Source organism: Plecotus auritus (genome assembly GCF_963455305.1).
Source record: "Plecotus auritus genome assembly, chromosome: 2".
Taxonomy (NCBI): domain Eukaryota; kingdom Metazoa; phylum Chordata; class Mammalia; order Chiroptera; family Vespertilionidae; genus Plecotus; species Plecotus auritus.
The window spans coordinates 46,610,946-46,633,049 of record NC_137771.1 but is presented as its reverse complement, the minus strand read 5'-3'; the positions used below and the strand labels follow the sequence as shown (position 1 = coordinate 46,633,049).

Sequence of the window (22,104 nt, the reverse complement as noted above, 5' to 3'; positions counted from 1 at the left end):
CGAATAAAGGGCTCTAATATTTTCCTTCTTATTAATTCCTTGGCATCATTTAATTAGCAATATAATAATAGTCAAAATTTATTAAGTTCTTACTTTGAACCAGGTACTAACCTCAGCATTACACAAGCATCATCACATTTAACCCTTAGAAGAGCCCTTGTAGTCATTACTGTTACTACCCACATTTCATGGTTGAGAAAGTAAGCAGTAAGAGGTTAGGTATTTCCCTGTGTCCCCCAGGAGACATGGTAGATTCGGAATTCACGCCCAGCAACCTGTCTTCCTAATAATCGGAGCTCTCTATGAAGTGAGTGTGGTCTACACCATCTTCATAAAGGGAAGACCCTCACTCCTCTAACCCTTAAGTGTTGGACATCCCTACCCATGCCACTGCTGCAATTTAAAAAATTTTACACAAGGAAAATAACCTATTTCAACTTTCTTCCCCAAAAAGCAGACAGCGCTCCCTTGAACTCATATGCTGATCTCATATTCTTTCTTCCCACAACTACTAAGTTAACATTTCCCCAGGTCTGTTCTGAGGACAGATTTGTGGTGAGTGAAGTTTGAAATATGCTACATTAAACCACACTTCTTAGCTATAAGAATTCTCAAGGTCTTGACTGGTCCATGTGCACCTGCATCTTCAAGAGCAGACCAGCAAGTCAGATGTTGTGCCCTAAAAATGTATCTAACAGGAGAGTCTTGTTGTCTCCACAGAATGCCTTGAGGTCCCCCAGACTGCGCCTAAGAAACACTGCCAAAAAGGGAGGTGAGCCCCATGTCTGTGGCCTTAGTCCTCGTCTCAGACCACAGATTATCTCCCTAGTTGTCTAAAGTGCTCTCTAAGTTATACACAGGCTTCAATTTCCACCTCAGAGCCTCACTCCCTCTCACGAACCTTGCCCCTCTGGTAAAAACCACAACAGAACACGGCACCCATGCTGGAAGGAAAAGTTAGTTTTTTCTTTTTCTTCCCCCACCCCCTCTTTATGTGTTCATTTCATAATTTTCAGGACAAATTTAAGGCCAGGAAATAGTTACCACTCCAGATGAGCTTCCTTTCACCAGATAATAAGAACTAAGTAATATGATTATATTTCCTTTTTTGCCTCCCTTATTACCAAGAGGAAAACAAATAAATAAATAAATATTTATACACAAACTAAATAATGCAATCAGGCAAGCTTCTTACTCAACTCCAAGACCTGACTCATTTCAAATTCCTGTGGCTTCTATTTCTCCCTCTTATGATCTGTTTCCTTTTAAATTAAATTGTATTTTTCAATATAAGTTTTAAATACTTTAGATTATCAACCCCTTTAGATAGTTAATGAATGACCTCATAAATAAGGCATTGAATGAATGAATACTGAGAACCTGAAATGCTTCACATACAGTGGCGACTGAATAGATGATGATGCCCACCCTTATGGAGTTTACAGTCTTGTGGGGGAGGCTGATGAGATATAAATACAATGGTAACAAACTTTGAGGAATGCTTAATAGTACTTATAAAGAGAGAGCGAATGGGGTAAGAATGGAGACAGGAGCCCTGGCCCTTGCGGACCAGTGGTTGAATGTTACCCTGCACCAAAACGTTGCAGATTCAATTCCCAGTCAGGGCATATGCCTAGGTTGCGGGAGGAATCCCCAGTAGGGGGCATGCAGGAGGCAGCCAATCAATGATTCTCTCTCTTCCTTTCTCTGTCTCTAAAGTCAATAAAAGCACATTTAAAGAAGAAGGAGGAGGAGGAGGCGGTGGAGGAGGAGGAGAGGGAAGAAGGAGCCTAGAGATGGGGAGGGCTCCACCTTTAGATGAGTTGTTCTGGAAAGGTGACGGATGAATGAAGAAAGCTAGTGCTGATGAGCAAAGTAGACAGAGGCCAGACCCACAGAGTCCCATCAGCCAAGCCATCGTGAGGACTAGCCTATAAGCAAATAGCAGCCATTAAAGCGTTTTAAACAACTAAGGCTCAAGATCATGTGTTTGAAAAAATATCATTCCAGCTACAATATGAAGAACAGATTAGGAGACAATGTACAGAGACAGTCACAAGGCTGATACAGGCTGCATAGCTTGAAACTGTTAAATAAATAACAATCAAGTCCTCATTGCCAAGGAATGATAATGGCGTTTTCAAAGCAAAAGGGAAGAGAATGCAAAGGCATGTTTGGAAATCACGCATTCGCGGGAATGCCACATGAGTCCTACAAAGATAAGGTCCTGTGAAGTCCCTTCCTCCCCTTGGTTCCCCACAGGGAGACCCTGCTCCACGTTCCATGTTAGCAGGGAAGGGCAGCGAGGAGTCCCCGAGGCCACACACAGGCTCACCCTCTCTGGTTGTGGGCCAATGCAAGGCAAGGAAGCAGATGCAAAGGAGGAAAGGATGGCATGGAATTACGCGAGATGCCAGAGAGTCCTCGGAGGCAAGCACACATCTCAGGCCTCAGGAGGGACGTGCCTGTGATGAGAGTCCAGGCTCCAGCGTAAGGAAGGCTGCACACTCACCACAAGCGGCCTGAGAAGCCACACCTGCGCCCAGCCCCTGCCGCTCCACAAGGAGAGCCTGTCCTATGTAACATGGTCTCCAGTATTCGTCACAGTTTATAAACTTCGACAGCACACATCCACGGGCCTCGCTCACTCTTTCAATGTTTCCCCATCCCTGTCCCCTGCAAAATTTCTTACAAATTGTTTCTCCTGAATACGGGTGCTGATAAATGTTCCTCTTTACATAGAAGTCAAAGTCTTCCCTAAAAATAAATATCCCCTAAGTTTTCTCTAGAAATGGAAAAGAAAAACCTAGCAGTCTCCTCTGGCCTGCAGTAAGAAGAAATGCTATTTACTGAGTCTGCGGCCATGCTACATCAGGAATTTGGCTGTCTTTCTCACACTCCCATCCCACCTTTCCCAAAATGCTCCTCACCTACACCCTCCAAGGCCTATTCTCTCAGCATAACTTCACCAATAAAGGAGGAATAAACGTTACCACGTCACCTACCCTTTCCATGTGTCAGGTTCTACACCCCTGCCTTATATACATTGTCACTAAATCATGACAATAACATCAGGTGGTGTGTGTTATTATCCCCATCCTACAGATGGGAAAACTGAGACTTAGGTGAAGCAATCTGTCCTGCTCCCACACTAAGTGGCAGAACCAGAATTTTAATCCACTGCCGATCTGGTTCCAGAGGCCAAATTTTTTAAACACTGTGGCTTTCTACCCAGAGGAATTTCACTCTTCCCTCAGAGGAGTTTTTCTTTGAATTTTGCGTCTTGGTGGCTGAATAAGAACAGAACTGGAGGCCATTCCTCTTTCCACTACATCAAGCACCCAAAACAAAATGATCCTGCTTCACTAAAAAAATAAAAAGCTGGACCTCTATACTCGAGAAGTCAGCACTAATCGTTGCATGCTCTCATTTTCAAAGAAACCTTTTTCAGAAGAAAGAAAAAAAATGCTATTTCATTGCAAAAAAAATAAGTCATTGCTTTCTTAGCCAAAGCTAGCTATTTACTTTTTCTGGCAACCTCACTGACAAGTAAGAGCGCAATACACAAGATTCTCCCTGCATGAGCCAGGCAGTACTCCACTTGGTGTATTTCGGGTTAAAGGGTGAGGCTATGCAACGTGACCTCATTTTTGTACAACTAACCTAAAATAATGCCTTGAGACTTCAAAAAGGAGGAAGAAAGAAAGAGAGAGAGGAAAAAAATGAAAGAGCTGACATAAACACACGCTGTCCCCCTCCCCCACCTACCCACCCACCCTTCTCTCTCATGGAACAGTTTCCAATTTGTTTCGTAATTGCATTGAGTCATCTGGGCTGACACTCAGATCGTTTCTCAAATTCACCATCCCCCTTACACGCAGGAAAATGAGGCATTTAAAAAAAACTCCCTCCTCCCCACATAATCTCTTTCTCTTTGGGCAGTTGGATAGAGGTGGCTTGGGAGAGGAGGGGCAGAAATTTTGGAAATCACAGCTGATGAACTGCAAACGTGTGCAAGTGATGCACAGGGTGGGAGGGAGTGAAAAATGGAATTCCTCTGTGAAAATAATGCACATGTCCCAGGGAAATGAGCCACACATTTTTTTTGTAAATCAAGAGACCAGGGCTTTCTTTATATGTGCGCCAAACAGCATTCCTGGGTAACAGTTCCATATCTCATGAGGTGTAAGCCACTTCACTCCATCTTATTAGAAACATTCAAAACAAGGCAAGTATTTTGAAACCCATAAAATTTATGGAATTCTAAGCACACCAAAGACAGAGCGGACGAGGGACTCCTCTGTTTAACTGGTTTTAATTTATATTCACTTTAGCAGTTTAACCCACCTTTAAAATCCAACCAAGATTTGAAAACATTAATAACTAGAAGCCATTTTTTAAAAAACAGCCTCTCACTTTCTCAACAACCTTAAAACGCACTTGCTCAAAGCTTCTAGAACACAAGAAAAATGAATCCCAGAGTTTCTAGAAAATTGGCTATAACCTTTGTCACTCACCTGATTACTTACCACCCTTTGAAAGGGAAGACAGGCCTCCAGCTGGTGGGCAGTGCCGTGACCAGCCTAAATATGCCCTAGAAATTCTAGACAGCAATTAATGAGGAGAGAAGTGACGAAGCAAGCCTATTTATCCTGGAGCCCTTGTAAATTAGAGCATGGTGGCACACCGAATACATTCTTCAGGCCATATACCACGATAAACTTGTGAGCACAGTTTTAGAAAGCTTAGAATAATTTCATTTTTCCACTTACCTAAGGTAAGACCCAAAGAGAAAACTCAGGTTAAATATTTACTCTTTTTTAAAATATATATTTTATTGTTGACAGTATTACAGATATCTCCCATTTTCTTTCCCTTTCCCCCACCCCTCCCAGGCCCTGCCCACCCCTCCAGGTCATGGAACAGACTGACATACCTCGATGTGGGGCTGGGGAGACAAGAAGAGATAAGCCAAAGAACTTATTACTTATATGCATAGCCCATGGACTGAATATTTACTCTTTTAATTTAGCACGGCGTATACATATGGCATAAAGTAGAGTTTACAAAAAAAAAAAAAAAAAGGCAAAACAAATTAAACCCAGGCCATGCCACTGCCCTCCAAGATCTTAATTAGGGCTCAAGCATTCAAATAACAATATTAGCAAATATTTCTAGAGCACTTACAATGGTTCAAATACTATGCGTATTATCTCATTTAATCTTCCCAACAACCCTATAGGGAAGATACTGTTTTTATTCTTTTGTGCCCTGTGTGCAGAAAGGTGAAGCAACTTGCCCAAGAATGCACAGAGTGGCAGAGCCAGGATTGAAACATAGCCTGTCTAATTCTAAAGCCTCACTGAGAAAGTGAACTGCACTTCAGATAGTAGGACCTGGAGGCTTGCCATGATAAGTTCAATAAAGCGAACACAGAGAGCTCATTTTGTTCTATGCACTGTTGTAAGCACTTGGCAGAAATTAATTCATTTGCTCTATATAATAACCTATAAAGCAAGTACAATGGTTATCCCCAACTTTATAGATGAGGAAACTGAGGCATGGAGAGGTTAAGCAACTTGCCCTGGGTCATGCCTTTCATAAGTAAGTGGAGTCTAAATTCAAAGCGAGGCAGTTGGCTCCAGGCGGGTGTCTTTGCCACTCCATTATCTCTCTGTCTAAGCCTGGTGACCCCAAGAGAGCCAATAAATTCTGGTTCCAATAATCTGTATATATAAAAGTCTAAGTGACCGTTATGACCGGACGACCAATCGCTATGACATGCATTGACCACCCGGGGACAGACGCTCAATGCAGGAGCTGCCCCCAGGTGGTCAGTGTGCTCCAACAGCCAACCTCCTGCAGCTGGCCCCCATCAGCCTGATCGGGACTGGGTGAGATGGGCCCCAATCAGGCCCAATCGCCGAGGGACCTCACCCGTGCATGAATTCGTGCACCAAGCCTCTAGTAGGATAATAACAGAGTTGAGAACCATAAGAGAAATGCTCCACTGTGCTCATCTGACTATACCTTAGGCATTTCGTTCAGGTATATTTACATTTTAAGAAAAAACTGACAAATTGGAACTTGTCCAGCAAAGAGCAAGAAGAGGAGGAAACAGGGGAACAATGTCCTAAGAGTACAGAGTACCTTTAATTGGCCTGGAAAGGAAATTTCAAGAGCACATGTACCATTTCCTAAAATGTCAAGAGGATCCCAACCACCCTAAGGACATGTGGGAAGCAGTCCTAGGACCTAACCGATTCATCATTCATTTGCTCATCAATAGTTACTGAGCAGCCAGTACGTGTCAAATGGAGGACAAGCTCCCTAGCTTAATAACCTTTGCATTTCAGAAGAGGAAGATCTGCTCACTCCTCAGCAAGACCCACTGGAGGCAAGAACAGATGGCAGAGATGATTCCTGCACTGGGTGGAACAATGGACACATGACCTCTGCCACTCAGCTATGATCCATTCATCCTGTCTTGCACTACCACTATAAAAAAAATGCCATAAAGGTCCCCACAAATAACAATATCTGAAAACAGCCCAAGTGCCCATCAGTAGAGGAGTGGATAAAAAAGCTGTAGTACAGTGGTTCTCAACCTTTCTAATGCCGCAACCCTTAAATACAGTTTCTCATGTTGTGGTGACCCCCAACCATAAAATTATTTTCGTTGCTACTTCATAACTGTAATTTTGCTACTGTTATGAATCGTAATGTAAATATCTGTGTTTTCCAATGGTCTTAGGTGATCCTGCTAGCAGTTCTCAACCTGTGGGTCGTGATTACCAAAGAACATATATGCATATATGTATAATCCATAGACACAGACAATAGTATGGGGAAGGCCTTGTCAATCCTATATAATAAGAGCCTAATATGCTAAGTGTCTGGTCGTCTGTTGAACCAATCAAAGCATAATATGCTAATGATATGCTAAGGCCACTCAACCGGTCGCTATGACATGCACTGACCACCAGGGAGCAGACATTCTGAACAGTAGGTTAGCTTGCTGCTGGGGTCTGGCCAATTGGGACTGAGCGAGACGGGCCAGACACACCCTGGAGCCCTCCCGCAGTCCCTCCCTGGCTGGCCAACCTCCCAAGTCCCTCCCTAGCCCCAATCGTGCACTAGTGGAGTCCCTCGGCCTGGCCTGCTCCCTCTCGCAATCCAGGACCCCACTGGAGAGCTGGTTTCGCCTGATCCTACAGGCCAGGCCAAGGGACCCCACCGGTGCATGAATTCGTGCACTGGGCCTCTAGTAATAAAATAAAATAGGGGGAAAATGCCATAAAAGACTCCACAAATTACAACCCATAATCATCTTTAAGAGACCAACAGAAATGCACCACCCCCCTCCCAAAAAAAGAAAAATGTTTTCAGTGGGCTTTAGATTGAGAATTGGACAAGTTTGAACAAAGGTAAAACATACCACACTTAGAAAATAATCTAAAGAACTAGCTGCATTCTAGAACAAGAGGGTAATTATGAAGGAAAAATGCAATTTCTCTTCTCCACTTCCTTCTCAACTTTCTTCTTTGTTAATGAATTGATTAGCACACCTCATTAATGAGCATCTTGTCCCTAGAATTTGCTTATGTTTTCACACTGAGCAAGAAACTGTGGCATTAGCATCCTGGAACCCCTTGGACCACAGAACCAGCTCCGAACACATCAGCCCCGGGCCCAGTTTATAGCAGCAGCAGGCACTCACTGTTGGCCCTTCAAGCAAAATGTTTTCCAATTCCTGAGTCAGGAGAAGCATCTGAGATCAAGATTTATAAACTCATTCCAGAATATGAGCACTTCCAAGTGAAAAAAACAACAATCAAACCACTGCAATGGTTTAAAATTTAAGACAATACTTCCTGTGAACTACTGCATTCTTTGTTAAAATGAAGATGCATACGTATTTTCAGCATGACTATTCGTATGATTTCTTTAATTTTTTTCTTTTTCTAAACAATGTATTATTTGGTAGAAGACAATAAAAATCTTATGCTATTTCAAGGCATTCTTGTAGGTAGAATAACGTAATTTCCCACAGTTATAGAATATTTTTCCTGAACCAATTCTGACAGGTATTTTTAATGTTTCATATACATATTTATATATATTTCATGTACAAAGTTACATTCCAAACCCCAGGGATTCCATAATAGAAATAAATACTGAAATAACTACATTGCTAAATGAGCTCTTTGTTCATAGAAATGAAGCCTCAGCCTCCAAGAGACAGAAAGTAGGACAATCTAGAACCCATTTTTCAGATTATAGAGGCAAGTACAATTCTGGATAAAATATCTAGGACAAAAAAACAAATTCAGAACATAAAATGGTTAAAATATATATTCAAATATTGAGAAATGTATGACATTAACGATAACAACTTAATTTTTTAAAGAGAAAGAAAAAGACATTTTGTGTTATAAAACAGCATAACCCTGTTAAAAAAGCATTTATGATTTCCACATTATGGTACTTTTCTTTTTGTCTCTATCAATGGGACTAAGAGATTTGCATGAATCCGTCTAAGACAATTTAAATGAGCTAACCAAATGGATGATAACAGGATTCTACTAGGTCTCAGGAAAAGGCGTTGACCTCGGTCTGCTCCCTTTGTCGGGATGTTTCTGAATACAGGAGTTCTGATTGCTTTGCTTTGTTTTTTAAAGAATGGTTTAGAGCAGTGGTCGGCAAACTCATTAGTCAACAGAGCCAAATATCAACAGTACAACAATTGAAATTTCTTTTGAGAGCCAAATTTTTTAAACTTAAACTTCTTCTAATGCCACTTCTTCAAAATAGACTCGTCCAGGCCGTGATATTTTGTGGAAGAGCCACACTCAAGGGGCCAAAGAGCAGCATGTGGCTCGCGAACCGCAGTTTGCTGACCACGAGTTTAGAGGAATGAGCATGAGAAGATAGATTAAGAAGAGAAACAAGATCTCCCAATAAGAATATCTAATTCCATAGTTTATGATGCTATTTGAATAGAAACATCATTTAGTAGTAGCTGGAACCACTCAAACAGAGGCATCCAAACTCTGCCCTGAATCTAGGAGCAAACCTATCCATGGAGGGCAGAAGCCTCCATGCAGTATTAATGACATCAGAACTAAGTGCAAGAGAAATGCTAGCAGGATTTGGTAAAGGCAGCTCCAAGTGTGTCTTTCCCATCATTTACCATATATCCAATTCCGACTGAGAGAGAATACTTCTCTATAGGAATACTGTCTCCATAAACTCAGTCACAACTATACCCTGATAATCTTGGGAATGTAAGTGACCTCTCAGATCATTTTCTCCTACCCTCTCACTGGCTTTCGTTGGGTTGGGGAAGCCAAAAGAGATACAAAAGCTCAACATATTTTTGTTATTGTGGGACTTGAAGAGGCCAAGAGATTATGACTAACAAAATAAGAAGGTAATTATGTCTCCCTTCATACCACTAATGAATGGAAGAAGTGAAAGATAAATAATGGATAATCCAAAAGCCATTTGTATTTGATCCGGAAGCAAGATAGATGGGTGCTCTTGCAGGAGGGTTTGCCTTCCTAATTATTTTCCTCCCTCCGAACCAATGATGAAATCAGATTGCCTTCAAGAACACACACTCACTGATAATGGGAGAGAAGGCCAAGAAAAGCTGGGTGGCCTTGGACAAATCTGGAAAGAATGCAAGTGGGTGATGTGTCTGTATTTAAATATGCCCTTAAGTGAGCATCAACTATATGTGAGGCACTATATTATCCACTTGTATTATCTCTACTAAACCTTTCAACAGCATTGTCCTATAAATATCACCCCCCATGTTTCAGAAGAGAAAAACTGAGGCAAAGGAGGTTAATGAATTTACCTGGCCAAGTGGATAAGGAGGGGGCTGGGACTCAGGCCTAGCGTGTAGGTCCAACACTTATATTCTTTCCACTTTGCCTTGCTACTTCCCTTTTTTAAGGGACAGTTCTGTAAAGGATGATCCACAGTCAAGATCATCAATGCTGATGTGTACAACATTTCACACCAGAAACATAAATATGCAAATTTACCAGGAAAGGGTGATATTTAACTATTTACCGATGGGACCTACTATAGACCACCCTGGTATAATAGAAAACATATTTACGATGAATTCCTTCCCAGATGTGTATGTTGACAGTTTCTGTTGAAACCAGGCAGTTTGTTTGTTTCTATTTCTCCACCAAGTTTAATACAGAGGATTTTGCAAAGCCACATTTCAGGTTAGATCTTACACTTTGCCAAATACAGTGTAAGACTGGTGTTTAATCTTGACAGCGTCTCATTAGTGTATATTAGTGACTCAATGTTAAAACTAAAAAACAAGCGGTTAAGAGACCCCAGCTAAGACAAGTTTCATTAAAACAATGACTTAATACACGCCGTGCCCAGTTTCAGAAAGCTTCAAGCTCCCTAATCATTTTCTGGATGACTTCCATTCCAACCAGTTTCCATGTTGGTGTAAATCCATCAATCTCCAGTGAGGATGTGCCTGGGAAAATGCACATAATGTTACGTCCACGGAGACCTTGCTGCAATGTCAAAATCAAGTGATGTCAGTTTAAATTACAGCTGAAAAAGGAGGGGTACGCACCATAAAGACAAAGGTCTCCTGGAGCCTGTCCGCTTGCCTAGAGCAAAATGCTCTACCAAGTTGGGTAGAGAAACCGGTTTCCATTTGCCCAGCAGTGTTCTCACTGCTCCCAGTTTGTAAGAAGGCACTTGGCAGGGATAGCATGCTCAACAAGCCAATTAACAGGACTGAACGGGGCGGAAGGGGGATGGGAGAGGGACGGCAGAGTGTTATCAACTCCCAGTGTTTCCTAGGGAATGATCACTTATGCCAGTCAATCAGGCCCTTTCCTCATATCATCCTCCATTTATTCCCATTAGTACTAGAAACCCACAAGCTTTCAGTAAAGACCTTGCTAACTTCCTGAGTCTGAAGCCCCAACTTTTTCAACCTCAAGGACCCCTTCTCTTATTCTTCCCCCATATTTCAAGACTTCTCCATGGGCTTACTACAATGACCAGAACTGTCTACTTCTCTTAGAGTTTGAAATACTAAAAATAATGTATAGACCCCATTACTACCTCAGTCCAGGGATACCAATTTGGAAAGCTATCAGATTATAACGTGAAACAGGAAAAAGCCATCATAACAATAATGTTTCACGTTTACTGAGTGCTTACAATTTATGCCAGGCATTGTGCTGAGTGCATTATTTACATTATCCAATTTAATCCTCACCACAACCTCAAGAGGTGGGCACTATAATTATCTTCCTCATAGAAAGATTCAGAAATGTGAAGTGATTTGCCCAAGGCCACCAAACTAGCGCCAGAGCAAAGACTGGAACCTCCAACTGTCTAACTTCAAAGCCACTGCTCTTCTCCACTCCACCGGTCTCCCTGCCTCTCATTCCTGGCTGTATTTCTTAGTCCTTCTCACCCCCTTTGGAAAATACCACATGCACTGTGACTACTTTGGAAACTTTTGGAAAGCTTCGAGTTATCATCTTACTCCTTCAACACCCTCAGTCTGCACGATGATACTGCTCATTCTTATGAGAGAGAGAGAGAGAGAGAGAGAGAGATTTTGAAAGATCAGAAGTATCCAAACCCAGTGGAAAAGCATTCCCAAATAAACCAAGGTGCTAGCACTTTTAGTCACTATTTGCCTGCACCTAATGTCCTCCACTCAAAGTAATAACTATATGTGCCAGAGCCCCTCAAATATTTCCTTCTAAATTCTCTTCTTTGAACATGAAAGGCAAGGAGGTTTCACTGTGATAGACAATGCCTCTAACGCTCCTGATGAAAGCACCAAAGACAGCTATGGACATGAACTCGGGCACTTCCCTCTTACTACCAGTCCGAATCCTCCCCTCTCCCCACTATGCAGAGAAAATACCTGGGTGAGGTGAGAGTGGCTGCTCCCTCCAGGTGCTCAGAGTTTAAACCACAAGTTCTGTAAGAATAGCTAAATGTCTACATGCAGATGTACTCAGTTTTGGAAGCATATGTGAATAATACAATGATGTGTGTAGAGGGTGGAAACTGCAAAGAACAGAATATCGAATATCTACACTACAGATTCAACCACACTGGTACAGATACATAAACAGGGACTATTAGTATGTAAACAATATATTAAAAGTTTGATTTGTACAAATGGTGAGCCCACACATATTTTTCCTTGTGTTTTAGGTTCAGTTTCTGTTATAATATTTGTATAATAACTAATAATTTCAAAGGCATATTATATACAGACTGTATAATTATGTGACACAAGTACAAACAAATTAGGTTTATAACATGTCAGCCAAGCATTAACCATTCAGAAAATTCTGAGTTAGGATGCTTATCTGGGTTACTCACTTATCTTTTCTCCTTCAAAAGGAACTACATCCTGTCCTGGTCAGTGTGGCTCAGTTGGTTGGGCATCATTCCATGCATAGAAAGGTTGTCGGTTCGATTCCCAGTAGGGGGCACACGGAAGACAGTCAGTGATGTTTTGCTCTCATCTCTCTCTCTCTCTCTCTCTCTCTCTCTCTCTCTCTCTCTCTCTCTCTCTCTGTGTGTGTGTGTGTGTGTGTCTATCTATCTATGTATCTATATATCTATGTATCTATCTATCTCTATCTCTCTCTGTCTCTCAAAAAAAAATCCTTTTTGTTTTTTAAATGAACTACATCCAGGTGCATGCTTCCTTTTGATCATGCTCTATGCCTCTAGGCCTGAATCTTATGGACAGCAAGCACACTGTCTCTTCTGGGAGCCTAACCAATGTTCTAGAATAATACGGTGAGGTCTTCCATAAGTGCTGCTTTCCTACTTGGAGAAAGACCAGCAGAAGTACAGCTACAGTGAATACAAGTGGGTTCCTAACAACCCAACACCACAAAGCCAAGTTCTGTCCCCTGGGGAAAAAAAGAAGAAAAAAAGTGGGGCAAAGCAAGATTCAGGTCAGAGAGTGTGAAGAGGAGAGAGCAGTGTGAGTCAGAACTGTGGTGAGAGCCTCGTCGTTACATTTGCTCTGTAGCACACAAGCCCCTTCTTAGCAGGCCTGACGAGAGAGACAGTAAAGTGCACCTTAGCGTGAGGACTTGGAAGGCTGGCGCAGTGGCACACAGGCCGGGCACAAGGGCCAAAGTTTGCCCAAGCAAAACAAGCTGCAGACCAGCGTGGAAGAATACTGGGCAGATGCCAACATTTTCAGATCCAGAGGGGTCTTTGAAAAATTAAAATTCTGAATTATCAGAAGTTCCAAATAAGCAATAATAATCCCAACCATCTAAACTCTCCTAGTTGCCATGCACAAGCCCACAGGGTACGATCCTGCTGTAATATCTCAAGGTTCTCACTGTTCTGAAAAACTCAGCACCTGGGTACCTTTTCCAGCACACTTGTGCTTGTACAGTGCGTTCAGAGGGACGTCCCACTACTGCAGATTTCAACACAGTCAATCAGGAGCCTCTGCGATCATGCAGTTGATGCTATTTATAGACAGTTGTGGGGATGACAAAAGAAAGCATAGGAAACGCAATTCTTAGCATTGGGATGTATGCTCATGTACTGCAAATAAAAATGATGCAAAATGAGTATCTATTTGCTAATAACAAAAATGTGTAAAATATATAACAAGTCTTGCATATAGTGTCTTCTCTAGTCACATCATCACCTTCCCAAATTCTACTCATCTTCCCAAGCTCAGGTCGGATGTGTGTCCCCCATAAAACTCCTGGTTCCCTCTCGGATACTTTCATTTCTGTCCCCACCATCACATGGGTGGTGACCTCCTCCTCTGAACTCACACAAGTTTATCTGTAGCTGGCCAATCATAATGAGATCTGCCACTTATCAACTGCCTATTGGCACCAGGCCCTTTTTGCGGCCTTTCCAAACCTTAAAGCAACCCTTCGGGAATGGAATGTATTATTCACAACTTAAAGATTTAGAAGCCAAACGTGAACGAGATTGAGTAACTTGCCCTGATCTAAAAGAGCTAACAAGTGTTAGACCCTGAATTTGAATCCAAGTCCATCAGTTTCCAAAGCCCCTTCCTTTGTATCATGGCATATCCCCTGGAGAGGCCCCTCTCTGCCTGATATTTATCTCTTATGAGGTGACAAGTTCCTTGAGGGCCAGCATGTCTGAGTCATCACTCATTTATTTACAAGCTCGTCTTAAAGTAATCCCTGAGGTATATGGTAAACAGAACCCAGAGTAGACATTTAATAAATACTTGTTGAATGAGTGATAAAATGGCATGGGAACAGATAGAAAGGGCAATTGTCCTAGTGTTGGCAACAAAAGGTAGCACTAATATTTTTCTGGGCCTTTAATTATAGAATGTCCTTTTCACTCAACCCAGTTTGATTCATCCTGATGAGCCACAGCTACTTTTTCATCAGCAGCCTCACCTCAGCCCCGCCTGAGGCCTCCTGTGTGGTGCCAAAGCGTGTAGCCCTCCCGGCAATGAGAGGAGCAGCTTGCATTTCTAAAGAGAACTAACCCTATAACCGTTCTCCGCAGCAACCTCCACTCCACAAGCTTCAATGTCCACCAAACAGCTAGATTCACGAGACGACAGGCAAACCAGGAAGGGTATTTGGCCCATTTACATGGTCCAACAGTAACCTATGAATCTTAATCTAGATTTATTTTTTTCTTTTCGAGCAGAAAGGACAAGTGGTCAGGAGCAGGTCCATAAATTTGCTCTGACTTTTATTAGATGGGGAATATTTTCAACTGTGAGGTCAGCATAACTTGGAGGAAAAGACAAGAAACTTTCTGAAAGTGAACCACCACTTTACTCCTGACATAACACAGGACTGCTGGCCACTGACAAGTGAGCCGCTGGCTATCACGTGCAGTTAGAACGCCTTAAAAGTCATCAAAGTAGGTTAATTCTTCCCATTCTGTGTTATCACTTCACATATGCAGATTCCATGGGAGAAGAAGCATGACTGGGACTGTTGAGTAATGTAGCTGAATTCCTTAATGATGAAAGAAAACCGGACTCCCTACACAAACTATCTCATAGAAGGAATCCAAGCACAGATGGGAGCTAAAGGAGAGGTTTAAAATATAAGAGGGCCCTAGCCAGTTTGGCTCAGTGGGTAAAGCATCAGCCTGAGGACTGAAGGTTCCAGGGTTCAATTCCAATCAAGGGCTTGTACCTTGGTTGCAGGCTCCTGGCCCTGGTCAGGGGTGACGTGAGGCAACCAATCTATGTGTCTCTCTCACATTGGTGTTTCTCCCTGTCTCTGTCTCTCGTTTCCACTCTCTCAAAAAATCAATGGAAAAAAATACCCTCGGGTGAGGATTTTTTTTAAAAATCGTAAGAGGAAGTCCAGTAAATGGACATCAGTGCTTTATTTTGTGGAACCACCTGGTCTAACATTGGAGTTTTGTAAAAATGTCTTATCCATCCATTCTTTTTTTTTTTTAAAGCATTAATCGTGGGTCTAATATGGTGTTCTGAAATAGCAATACTATGATGAATAAGGCTTTGTCCCGGTTCTCCATAAGTTCACAGTCTAGCAGCAGTGAAACTGTCTAAGAAACGAGTTCCCACACAGTGTAAGGAGTGCGGTAGCAGAACAGGGTGCCAGCCACGTCGCGCCGTCCAACTGTAGAATTGGCTGTGCAACACAGTGTAACTAAAATTAATTGAAATAATGCTTTCCACCATGCATACCCGCAATTTCACCTATGTTATCTGATTTCATCCTCAATTAATTCATCACAGGAAAATATTTTTCTTAGAAAAAAAATCTGAGCTATCAAACCTATTCCTTTAAAGTCTATATAAAAGAACACCTGGAATTTCACAGAAAATAAATTTTAATACAGAGAGGAAACAGTTTATAAGAAACTCAGATATTTCATGAGATAAACCATCGCTTCTCCATAAAGGTTTCTTAATGAAATAGTTTCCAACCACTGAACAGGCCCTGTCGAAAACAATAGACTCCATGGCTAATGAAAAAAAAACACTTTCTGATTTTGGAAAGAAATTTATCAGGAAAGGGTTGGAAAACAAACAAACAAACCAAAAAAACACACACACACACAAAAAAAAAACACGATGTCTCTAGGACTTCAAGGGAAGGAGAAAGTTCCCTGTCCTAAGTTTGCCTTGACAAGAGGAAATTCAACCATTTCTCATCCGTGCAGATGTAGGAAAAGTGGAGTTCTTATTTTCAAAAGAAACCACTTATTCAAGATGATCAAGTGGAAGTAACATTCGAAGTCATTTGGGGAGATGTCGTAGACACCTCGGTGGGTTGTGCCTGGAGCAGCCACATTCTCCTGGCCCATATTTCTTCCTGTTTGATACTTGGATTACCCCAGCAGGAAACGAGCAGTCTTTGAATGGAGGGTTTTGTTCAGAATTCTAATGGCTTCCAGCATGTGCCCCAGACCACAAGGAGTACACCAAATTTACTTAGACATCCAGGCCAGACGTGAAGAATTTCTCTGTCAGATCTAGTAAGCTCTACCAATTTAACATTTTGGCTTCTCGTGGGCAATGAGAAGACAGCCAAACAGCACTGGTGCCGGGGGGCAACCTGGTGACATGTGGCAGTTCTTGAAAGAAAATTAATGAACACGACCAGTAACCTTGGTGCCCCTCTCTCCTCTTCTCCTTCAAGGGAGAGAAGCAAAATTTCAGCAATTGGGGCAACTGCTGCTCCTTAAAACAGCTTCAAGGTTGTTGCTTTCACTCCACCAGACTTGCCATATTTCATTGTTTTCTTTCAAGATCACCTCGCTCTGAAGCTTGTTGACTTAAAAGTAGGGCCATCATTTGTTCCATTCAACAATTTCATCCTTGTTAATCTAATGAATGAAAAGGTACCACTGGCAACCTCTGATTCAGTCACAAAAGCTATGTACAGTCAAATCCAATAAAGTATTTGTTTGGTACCTATTGTGTGTCAGACTCATTGCCAGGCATATTAAACATTAATTTACTGATGAGAATGATGACCATCAAAAAATAATATATTATTCGAATAAAAATAACAATCATAATCAATCAACCACAATCATTTATCAAGTGCTTGCTGTGTGAAAAAAGCCTCTGGTAAATGTATAAACATGCCTGACATCACTCCTTACTACCTCTTGAACAACATATAATTTTTACTTTCCCTTTCTAAAGATGAGCAAAAAAGGATTGCAAGAGATTAAATCAATAGGCCCAAGTCACGCCGCTTGTAAATATCAGAGCTTGAATCTGAACCCAAGGCTGTCTCCAGAGCAATGCCTTAACATCATGAATGGAGATAATGACATTACAAATAACAGTAAAAGCTTATCAGAGTGCAAAAGGGTATGATAGATGGTAAAGTTTTCCAGATTATAGCAAAAGAGACAGGCGAGTTATATCATTCATCTGAACCAAAAGCATAACAAAGCTACTTTACAGAATTTTGTCATATATCTGATATTCAGACCAGCATAATATGTGACCCATTTTCACCCCTAAAAAGAACAACCTCAATCAACTGTAGGCAGAGACTAGGACAGAGCAGGTGATACAAAATAACACAGCTATCAAGACGATAACATCCTTATAACGTTTTCCCCAGCAAAAACACCCAGTTTCTGCATACTGAAGCTAATTGCCTATAGCGGGGGGGGGGGGGGGGGGGTGTGTGTGTGTGTGTGTGTGTGTGTGTGTGTGTGTGTGTGTGTGTGTGTGTGTGTGTGTGTGTTTCCTGTTGGATTTTTCTACTTTTACCACTCTGTTCTTATGTTAGTATATGGTTAAAAAAAATCTTTATAAGGTTTTGAAAGGACCCATCTTAACAAAGAAAACATTCATAAAAGTTAAATGGGAAACTGAACTCATAGATTGGATAAGTAATAAAAAGCTTATGAACATCTGAATTCTGAACAAAACCAGCAAGAGAGAGGTAAAACACAAAACCTCAAAACCTTAAGATTCCAAAAATTCTAGAGGAAAAATATGACTGAAATTTGTGGAAAGCTTCACGGAAAGAAAAAGCCATTGTCCAGTGGTACCTCAGCAACAAAGCTCCGCGAGGTGGAGGGACAGCGGGAACGTCCGTTCCTTCTAGGTTCCCACAGCCACTACATTGTTCAATGGGTCGTCATGCCCAGACTTCCAGTCCCAGAACAGTCATCCGGATTAGACTGGCGGGACCTGCACAGTGAGAATTCTGCCGGCGACAGGGGAGAGGGCCCCTTTGATAATATGCAGGGAACCATCAAGCAGCCCACCTCCACGCACACCGAAACAACACGCGTGGACACATAAGGACAATCTGCACATAGTTTCCAAGGGTTCACTGGTCCCCTGAGACACGGGCTCCAGACTGAGAACCCTTGCTCATAGTAAGAACCCTCACCCTTGAGGATCTGGCCAAGTTTTGAGCCTCAAGTGAAAATGATGTAACTGCTGCCGAAACCGGTTCGGCTCAGTGGATAGAGCGTCGGCCTGGGGACTGAAAGGTCCCGGGTTCTATTCCGGTCAAGGGCATGTACCTTGGTTGCGGGCACATCCCCAGTGGGAGGTGTGCAGGAGGCAGCTGATCGATGTTTCTCTCTCATCGGTGTTTCTAGCTCTCTATCCCTCTCCCTTCCTCTCTGTGAAATACCAATAAAATATATTAAAAAATAAAATAAAATAGAAAATGATGTAACTTCTTTCTTATCTCGTGGGCTCATCACAGAGACGTCTCCTCAGTGTCTCAGACCTGAGCTGAGAGTGAAAAGCTTTCATTTAGTCGAGAGTCCAGCCATGAAAAGTGTGGCTCCGGAGGATGCCGGCCCAAGTTCCAGCCCTGCTTCTTCCCTTCGCAGCTCTATCATCTTGAACAAGTTTTACTTATTCCTCTGTGCCTCCTTTTCCTTGTGGCTAAGAAAGGCATTGATAATGACACCTACTTGGAAAATGTTGTAAAGATTAAAGGAGTCTTTATATAGACAGCACTTGGAACACCTACCTCGCACATAAGCAAACACTCAATAAATGTTAACTATTATTATCTACTGTTCTTTTTAGGGAAAAAGGAAGATGATGTCATCTAATAAATGTTCCTATCAGAAAAACACTACAGGACTACAGAGATAGTAGCTCATGATGTTCATTTCTGCTATCTTTACAAAGTTGCCCGTTTGGTTCACTGAACGGATGTCACCGTCTATGTTTCTAATTAGGAGTTAGAAACTCTAGTGAGTCTGTGAAATTTACCACAGATAATGATTAAGAAAAATGTGCCACCAGATTAATAGCTTTCCTCCATTTCAGCTTGTGAAGGTTTGGCCACGACTCAGAGACGGTGACAAATTAGAAGAGACCCCAGTGATTGTGACCCTGTACTTCCAATCCAGTCCTTTCGCTGGGCAGCTGGGAAGCCTAAACCCAGACGTGCATGACTTGCCCAGACAGACCCTGTGAGTAAGCAGCAGAGCCGAGAATTCAGATTCTTAGAAGTGTTTGCTCATCTGCCTCCTTTCACGAGACCGTCAACCCCTGGCAGCCAGAAATTAGTCATCTATGTCTTCCTCCCTTCATGTCAGCCCAGCATGTACAGACACAGAAGGCAACAATACATAAGGGCTGAAAAGAACCGAAGCGATGCAGTGTTGGTTTCTTCGAAGGTACCATTTCAACCCTAACAAGGAGATGGTTATCTCACTCACCCAAAAGATGACGCAAGTGAGAAAGTAAAGCAGACATAAAACCTGAGCATTCTGTTGGTCTGGGAGTCAGGAGACCCAAACTCTTATCCTACTTCCAACTTGCTTTGTGACATCGGGCGGCATTTAACTTTTCCAAAAGAAGATGAAGAGACAAGATGCTATCCTGGTAGAGCTAAAATGAGTCAAATTGTATGAGGTCGCAAAATAGAATCAAGTAATAAAGGCTATAGTTAATTGTATGTTGCTGTAATGTTTATCTGGCACTTCATAATTCTAAAAAGGCTTCGTACATTATCACTTAATCCTCGTGGTAACCTTGAAGTAGGTTAGGAAAATACAGCCCAATATACAGATGAGGACACAGAGGCACAGAGGGGTCACATGTTTATGTCAGAGTTAATGATAAATACCACCTGCAGCAAGGCGCAGAATTCACACTAAGAAAGAGAGATGCTCAATGGAAAGTGAAGGGCCCAAGAAAAGGCAGCATGTAGCTTCGAGTTGGAATTAACAAGGAGCCATGGAGCCTGGCCATGACCCCAACTGCCAGCTTTTTTCACTCAAAAGTCTGCTTTCAAAGAGTCTCTCCCACAGATACAGGAAGATCAGATGGGTTACAGGGGATATAAAGTCAAGACATTTGGCGGATGGATCAGACCCAAAGGGAGAAGACAGCCTCTTGAAATATATCCTGCCTACTATAAAGCAAAATGTATTTCTAAGCATGAAAGATCCCTGAAATACAAAAAAAAAATAATAACCAAAAATTATGTGATACCATTATTTATTGCTTAAGCTGAACTAAAATGTCACTAACATTCACTTTATAGACTATTGCCATTTTAAAATCTTTCATAGCCAATACAAAAAAATCAGCCCTAGACTTGTCAGGAAGGGGCACTCCACCTCCAAAGCCAAACATTATTATTACAGAAAGCCCAAGACTGACCTCCTGGCTAACTGGAACAAACATCTGTCTTTCAAGATTTGCCCAACACATTTTGAACACCTTCTCAACATCCTGATAGCTTTCCGCTTTATTCCTGGGGGTCATCATCACAAATAGAATTCCAAACTATACCTCCCAAGTTTCCAAAACAAGGCAATCAGAAGCCCCTCTGCAAACATAGGCACTAGAAAAAGGAGTCAAAGAGGGTTTCGGGTTTGATCCCCAGTGTGGGGTGTGCAGGAGGCAGCCGATCAACCATTCTCTCTCATCACTGAGGTTTCTCTCTCCCTCTCCCCTCTTCTCTGAAATCAATAAAAACATATTTTAAAAAAGAAAAGAAAAGGGAGTCAAAGAAAGCAGAAACTACTTTCTAGGAGACAACTTCAGCAAACCTAATGGAGAAGGGAGCTCTGGTGGGGTTTCTGGAGCTTCTTCCTGAGCACAGTTGGTTCAATGTGCTGGACAGCAATGCAGGGGTCTTTTCTCCAGGGCTGACTCGTAGCGGAACTGGCATTGTTGCAGAATGTTCTTGGCTATGTATGCAACATCCAAGCTTGGCTTTCTGGCCCTCCTGAAGATTCGATACTCATGCAGGCTGGAACAGAGCACTATCCAAAACAGAGAGAAAGGCAGGAAATCCAAAAGAAAACCGAAGGACTGCTTATTAGCAAAATGGAAAATGTTACTCTCGATTTGCATAAGCAGCATTGAATTATTTCTCCCCCAAACGCAAAAGAACCATAAAGATAAAAGTGCTGGCAGCCACCTCTCAGTGTGCAGCTTTGTTTCATCACCGAGTTTTAATAATGTCCTCCTCCTGCTGGCGTCAAACTGCGGAGAGGCGGGGGAAGGACGGAAGTTTCTGGTCTCCACGGTCCCAGATTCCTCCTGCAGAGCTGGGCACCTCCCAGGAATGAAGCTCCTTTCCAAAGAAACTCTTTTATTTTCTGGTACAGCCATTTTTAAGGCAATCTAACCTAATACACTCAAAACTTCATCAGGCAAAAGAGAGTCTTTTGGTGGTGACCAACTCTGTCAAAGGAGGGGAAGAGGTGCTAGAAGGACAAATTCTTTTCTAAACTTTAAAGACTGCACACCCTCCTCTTCACTCATCGTTAATATAAGGGATCCCCACGTAACTGAGCAATCTGTCATCTCTGTTTCTTTTGCTCAGAAATGCTACCTGCTAACCAGAATATCTTCAAATGTTGCCAACCACCAGATAGTACCTCCAATTCTTTTTAACCTCTTCCCAACTTTCCAATACAGAATCTCATGAGCTAGCTTGCCTCTCGGGCTGTTATTTTATATTGTGGTACCTTCCCCCATTTTAGGATATTATGCTATTAAGCCATTCTCTTTAGAGATGGCAGAGTTACCCACCTTGCCACACACCAAATCTATAACTAATGAAATCCAATACAGTTTTGCTGAACCACTACGAT

The 22,104-nt window shown here is 42.1% G+C and overlaps 1 protein-coding gene across 1 annotated transcript in view; it reads right to left on the bottom strand.

Moving 5' to 3' along the window:
- Nucleotides 1–22,104, bottom strand: part of ROR1 (receptor tyrosine kinase like orphan receptor 1) — a gene marked incomplete at its 5' end in the record, with an annotated part of 394,299 nt that overhangs the window by 291,323 nt on the left and 80,872 nt on the right. The gene's annotated exons all lie outside the window — the stretch shown is intronic.